This window comes from Cucurbita maxima, unplaced genomic scaffold, assembly GCF_002738345.1.
Source record: "Cucurbita maxima cultivar Rimu unplaced genomic scaffold, Cmax_1.0 Cma_Scf00086, whole genome shotgun sequence".
NCBI classification, from domain to species: Eukaryota; Viridiplantae; Streptophyta; class Magnoliopsida; order Cucurbitales; family Cucurbitaceae; genus Cucurbita; species Cucurbita maxima.
In genome coordinates, this window is record NW_019272102.1 from 8595 (window position 1) to 16214 (window position 7620).

The following is a 7620-nucleotide window of genomic DNA, read 5'->3' on the forward strand; positions in this document are numbered from 1 at the left end:
GGTGGATGTGGTGATGAAAGATGCATATGGTTTGCCGATACTAAATGGTTTTCATTGTTTAATAGTCCTCAAAACAAATTTGAGTTAAAATAATTATGAAAAATAAAAACATGTACACTGAAGCTCAAATGAGAGTATTTGGGTAAAACATGGAATTCTCATCACTAATCTACAGCCACACATTCCACACATTGGTCAAGTCTTCACGACCACAACATAGAATTCTCAACATTAAACTACATAGATCATCTATTAAATTTTTTATTAAATTACTCCTAAATACTTAGGATGGTTGATTTTGATGACCAATATCAAAGCCATCAAGTGTTAGATTCAAATTTTAAATCTAGGCGACCAATTTCAAGTTCTCTACGGTAAAAGAAATAATGCATTTATATAACAATATCAAAATCAATCATAAACTTTCTTTTACTTCCATAATTTTATGAAACATTTGCTTGGAAAGTGTCTAAAATATAAGTGAAAGGTATCTCAAATTAAGCACGGAGGAATAACATTTCATGTTTCTAAATTAAATGAGTGAATTATTTTTCTTCAATCTGGCATGAACAATTGGATTCCCGAGAATTCTCACAACTCATCATGATTTTCATTTCTTCCACCGGGTGTTTAGGTCAAAAAATGCAATCACATACAATCATGGTGCCTATCTTTTCATAAGACATCATGACCCTATTCTCTACTTCAAGTTCGAGTAAAGTTTGATGTGTTGCATAATATCATCATGTACATAATAAGGAAGTGTACATATGTGTACTAATCATAACAAGGAAGTATCTCAATACACATGCAAAATGCATGAGGTCTCACAGTTTCGAATCATGATATATAGTTATGATGCAAATCATACATCCATTCTTTTTACTGGTTAATCTACATGGCTTGTCAATGTCTCATAGGTACAGCGTGAACATGTTAACATAATATGCATGGTGTAATATATGGAGGTTCATGCATTATATATCATCCATATCACAACGTAGATTCACAACATAGTATCATTCATATCATAATATAAAGTGTCACATAGAACAACACATATTAACAAGGGCTACAAGACACTTGTCATTAATACAACATAAAAGTAATCCAACGTGGACCATAAGCACCAATAGTTTTACTTTTATGTTCAAGATGTGTGACTAAACTGAAACTATCAAACTAAAACTTACATTATGTAATAACTTCAACTATTTTTCCTGTTCTCTATTTTTATTACATCTATTAGTATAAATAATTTTGAAATAATCAAACTTTGCATCGGTTGAAAATTGATAATACTACTTGCACATGAATTTCATTATTATCCAAATCGAATAAATGAATGAAATAATGATATATTAAAAATGAAAAAAATTTGTCATAGGAGGTCATTTGATCTATTTGTATGACTCTGAGGTCTTGAGTTCAATTCTTGTAATACTTGAACGTGGTCTTAAGATAAACTAATAACTTTACTACAGACATACTCATCGACTCATGTAGTTTTATGAACGTGTCCAACTTCATTAGTTTTGTCATAATATATACAACTAACTTGTTCTTGTGTGACACAATGCTTCAGCTCAATAACTCCATCTCTGGTCAAATCATGCAGGAAATGAAACCTCACATCAATGTATTTACTACGTCCATGAATGATTGGATTCTTGGATAGCTTAACCGTGAAACTGTTATCAAATAACATTGTTTTTCATAAAATCTCCTCATCCACACCCCTTGACAAGCACAAGAGGAAGCTGCCACAATTTCTGCTTCAGTAGTAGATAAAGTAACTACAAGTTGTTTTTTGGAGGACCAAGACATAGTTCCATCACTGAGTAAGAACACATAACCAGAAGTGCTTTTCCTGTCATATATATCTCCTGCAAAATCACGGTCAGTATATGCTATCAACTCTCCATTACCCGTTTTCTGATAAAGAACTCCCAAATCTATAATACCTTTTAAGTATCTCAACACCCTTTTTGCAGCTTGCAAATGCAGCTCTGATGAATTTTCCATAAATATACTAATGAGAGACACTACATACATCAAATCCAACCTTGTTGCAATAAGATACATTAAATTCATCCTTTGTTAGCCTAACCCTAGGAACAACATGTTTTTTCATACTATTACTTTTTTCATCATAAACTTGACCAAAACTTCTTTTGCATACTTTCTCTAACTAATATAAATGTCTTCAGGATTTTGTAAAATCTCTACACCGAGAAAATATTTCATTTTTTCCCAAATCAGTCATTTCAAATTGAAGTTTCATAGAATTCTTGAACTTAACAAATATGCTCTCATCATTACCAATAAAAATTAGATCGTCAACATATGGACTAACAATCAAAATTTTACCTCTATCTCTTGTTTGTATGAATAGAGTATGGTCACAGTTGCACCTCTCAAATCCTTCTATGACGAAATGGGCTTTAAGTCGACTAAATCTTCCACATAAGACTTGTTTGAGGCCATATAATGTCTTCTTTAATTTGTATACCTTGTATTCTTGACATTTTTTCTCATAACCTTGTGGTTGCTCGACAAAAACGGCTTCTTACAACTCTCCATATAAGAAAGCACTTTTCACGTCAAGCTGATACACTTTCCAACTATTCCGAGCTGCTAAAGCAATTATCATTCGAATAGTATCCCACCTACCCACAGGTACAAATGCCTTGGTATAGTCTATACCATGTTGTTGTGCATAACCTTTTGCTTCCAACGTAGCCTTATACTTGTCAACTTCGCCATTTTCGTTGAGTTTGATTTTGAAAACCCACTTTATCCAAACATCTTCATTCCTCTAGGAAAATCTATCAACTCCCAAGTCTCATTTCGTTTGATGGCTTCTATCTCCAAGTCCATTACAGCTCTCCATTTTGAACTTTGAATAGCTTCTTTAAAGGTAGTCGAATCTGTAGTTGAGGTTAATAAAACTAAATTGTTGTGCTCAGTTTCTTCAGAAAATTCTCCCTTGCTCACATAATCTCTATTCGTAATGTTGCTCTTCTATTCCTCACTTCGGGTGTGCTTTCTTCAGATATTGAAAAATTTGATTCAGATGGCTCATTGGAAGATATACTAACTTCCCCTTCTTTTTCTGCTATCACCTCCTCTTCAAATTCTTCCTCACGTTGGTCATGTTCGCTTCCTTCTATATTATTATCTTTCCATTCGAGGGTATCAAGTCTAACTTCTTCGTTACTTTTCCCCCAATTCCAACATTTGTTTTCTTCAAAAATCACATCTCTGCTTGCAATTATCTTTTTGGACACTAGATCATAAATTCTATATGTTTTAGACTCTTCACTCATCTCTAGTAGCACTTGAAATTTTTTATCATCTATCTTCTTTCTCTTACCGTCTGATACATGAACATGGTCAATGCACCCAAAATCAGTATTAGATTTTACGCCACTCCAAGCCTCCTCTGAAGTCATATCTTTCACTACCACTGTAGACTTCTGTTGAGCACGTGCAATGTCTAGTTTCCTGCTTCTGGCAAGAAATTCTTTGGAACTTTCTTCTCTGATAATATACTTCTAATCATGTTTATGATTGTTCTGTTCTTGCATTCAGCTACACTCACTACACCATTTTATTGGTGAGTGTAGCTACAGTAAGTTGTCTACTGATACCATTAGTTTTGCAAAAACTATTGAACTCGTGAGAGGTGTACTCTCCACCTTTATCTGTGCGTAGACAACGAATAAAATCTCCAGTCTCTTTCTCAACAAGATTTTTAAAATTCCTGAAGATAGTTAAAGGCTTTTGTTTTTTCAGCAAGAAATATATTCACACATTGCTGCTGTAATCATCAATAAAACTTATAAAATACCTCTTATTACTGTTGGAAATAGGTTTGATGGGTCCACAGATGTCTGCATGTACCAGTCGCAGCCTTTGTGTTGTTCTCCATAAACTTCTCTTTGGAAATGCATCTCTATGTTGCGTTCCCACCATGCAATCAATGCATATTTTAGACGACGTTTTCAATTGGGGTAACTCTCTCACCATTTGCTTATGTTGCAATTGTTGGCTTTTTGACCCTTGATCTCACTTTAATTAATTTCAATCAATTAATTGATTGATGTTTTGATGATAACAAACCTACTTTTAATTATTAACTACTTTAAGTATTTTGAACTGTCCACCACATAAGGTTGGGAATAACGATTACAACGACTTTTCAATTACTCAAATCAGAGCTAAAACGAAGAAATTATAGTCGAGACAACATATCCAACGTGATGATGTGGCAGCAAAATCAAAATAATGGACAAATCAAAATATATCAAAGTATGACATTTAAAATGTTGGAAGAGTAACAAAAGGTGGAGTTTTTCTTATTATTATATTTCTAAATAAAATTATTTTTACAAAATATAAATTTGAATCTTATTACTATATCATATTATTATATTATTATATTTATAATAAATTTTGAATTTTCATTTGATCATTACTCACATAACTTTTTATTATTATTATATTTAAAATTTTAAATAAATTAATTTATAAAATTTTCTTATTTATTTACTTTTAATCTTCACCTTCAATTATTCCTAACACAATCCAATGGTCAATATTAATTCCTACATTTTGCCACTTTTTTTCTCTATATAAACTCATCAACTTCCCCACAATTTACACACACAACTTCCATAAATTCTCCAATCCTCATTTGTTCAAAGTCTCCATTGTTTGTTGCTCTCTCCAAGCTTACAAGTTTATTTCTCTTCATTTTTTTCTTGAGAGGGATTATTATTGTATTGTGAGAAAATAGTTGTGAGTGTCCCAAATTGTAAATCTACTCTTTGAGAGAGTTGTGGTGTGTTATTATCAAACTCAAATACTTGTATCGGTTTGATCCTAAGCCATGGTAAGGATTGAGTTTGCTCTTGAACTCGTAAAAAGAGCGGTGTAGCGGTTTGGCTCTGATCCATGGAAAGAGTTGAGAAAGTTTTTTATTCAAATTCCTAAGAGGCGCTTGGGGAGTGGAGTAGGTCGAGTTTGACTGAACCACTATAAAATTACGGTGTCATTTTCTCTAACTCTTTCCTATTTAATTACAAAATTATTATTATGATTTATTGCATGTTTGTGAATGTTTGATTAATCCACCACATCTAAATGGTGTGAAAGTTATCTTATTTATAATCAAATGAACTAGAAGGATATGAAAATAGTAATAAATGGAAATAACAATAAATGGAAAGATACGTATGATAATAAGGCAAATATCTAATATTTGTCTTATAATAAAATATCAAATATAATATATATGGTAAACTATAATTTATTACTAAATATCCTTAAAACCCCACCGCAAGCTAAGCGTCGGATTTAAACGAACGTGAAGCTTGAATCTGAAAAATTCAAAGAGGTTGAGAAACACTTTTCATCAAGATGCTAACAACCCGGTTCTTGGCCATCAAAAATTTGCAGAGGGATCGCCGCTCAGCAGCGATGCTGCCTTGGCTTCGGCGAGAATATGTCTAACCCATGAAGAGGGATTATCGCTTAGCGACGATGCTGCCTTGGCTCTGGTGAGAATATTTCTAACCCCAAGAAGTAGAAGGGAAAACCTAGAGCAAGGGACAAAGAAAATGTTGAAGCCGGAAGAGTCGCCACATTGGGCGAAGGAGCCAATTTTGGCGAGAAGGGCAGTCGGAAGAGTCGCCTCATCGGGCGAAGAAGCCAATTTTGGCAGGAAGGGCGGCAACAACTTTGTTGGCGAATAGGCCAGTGCGGCACCCAGATTCCGAAGGTAAATCTCTACAAAAGGTTGATAGGTTTAGGTTAGGGTTTATGTGAAGGATGAAGGTTGATTGGGAAGAAAATGAGAGAGACTATATTGGCCAAGGGAAAAACCGATTGGGTTGGAAAAGGTGAGGTTGTATGTACAGAGTATGACGAAAGGTGATTTGAAGGTCAATAGGGTGGAGCCGAAGAGTAATCAATCGGCTCCGACTACGGCAGCCATGAAGACTGCCCCTGCGGTGTCAAAACAAGTAGGGGTGGTGGAGAAGAAGATTAGAGGATTCAAAAGCCATTGAAAAGAAAGGATCGGGGTTGTTAAACCGAGAGAGCTCTGATACCATGTGAATGTTTGATTAATCCACCACATCTAAATTGTGTGAAAATTATCTTATTTATAATCAAATGAATTACAAGGATATGAAAATAGTAATAAATGGAAATAACAATAAATGGAAATAACAATAAATGAAAAGATACCTATGATAATAAGACAAATATCTAATATTTTTTTTTATAATAAAATATGAAATATAATATATATGGTAAACTATAATTTATTACTAAATATCCTTAACAATGTTCTACTTGATTATTGTTTTGACTTGAATTATTTTGTTCTAGTAATGATCCTATTCTACTTATTTATAAAAATTTTCATCATTAAAAAAAATTAATCACGTTTAAACACCTTTACCGTTAAAACTCTATTCACCCCCCTCTAGGGTTTCCATACCGATCCAATAGCAATGTTCTCAAACCTTTGAAACCTAGATGCCCATATCTACGGTGCCAAAGATGAGTATTGTCTTCTACAATTGTTTGAAAGCAAGTGGCGGTTTGCCGCATGATTCTTGCAAGTAATATGAGCATTCTATTTGCAGACATTGTTGTTGGTAGAATAAGCCCCTTCTTGGGATGATAAATTTTACATCTCCATGTTGTATCAAAATAGATACCCCTATTTGTTGGAATTGTCCAAGACTTAATAGATTGTTTTTCAACTTAGGTATATAAAAACCATCAGTGATTACCTTGACGTCAACAACTTGCAATCTAATGTTACATTTTCCTAACACCATCTTGAAATTATTTCCAAGCTTCACAGATTGTCGGAATTTCTCGTCAAAATCTGAGAACCATTCCTTGTTTGCACACATATGATTGCTACACCCCAAATCAAGGAACCAAACATCTCCCTCCTAGATTGATTGAGCTCCACATATGATATCAGCAACATTTCTCTTCATCCTCAAGCTCAGCATAATTTGCTTCTTTTTCCCATTGAGAACATTCATATCTAAAGTGTCCTAACTGATGACACTTATAACACGCAACTGTACGTTTGTTGAATGGATGTCTACCTCTTCCTCTTCCTCTTCCTCTACCTCTTCCTCGAAAAGCTTCATGAGCTTGATCACCTCCTCTTCCACCGAATCTATTATCGTATGTCACCTTTAGTTCTTGTTCCTCACTTACACATAGTCAAATCTTGAGGTGATTGATTTCATGATTTTTTCAATAATCACCATTTGTTTCATGTTTCGCCATGAATTTTCATCTTGTTTACAACGGTGAGACTTCAAACAAAATATGCATCAACGCTCTCGCCCCCTTTCATCTGTAAGACTTCAAACTTTTTCGTAAGAGCTTAGAGTTGTGCTCTTTTGACTCTTGTGGAACCCTGATATTTCTGCTTCATAGAGTCCCAAATTTGTTTTGCAGCATCTCTATTAAGGATAATTTCCATAATAGTTCGATCAATGGCTTAGAACAAAATAATTCTTGACCTTCAAGTCTTTCAGATTTGGGTACACAATTGTTTTTTGTTGTGCTTCGATAATC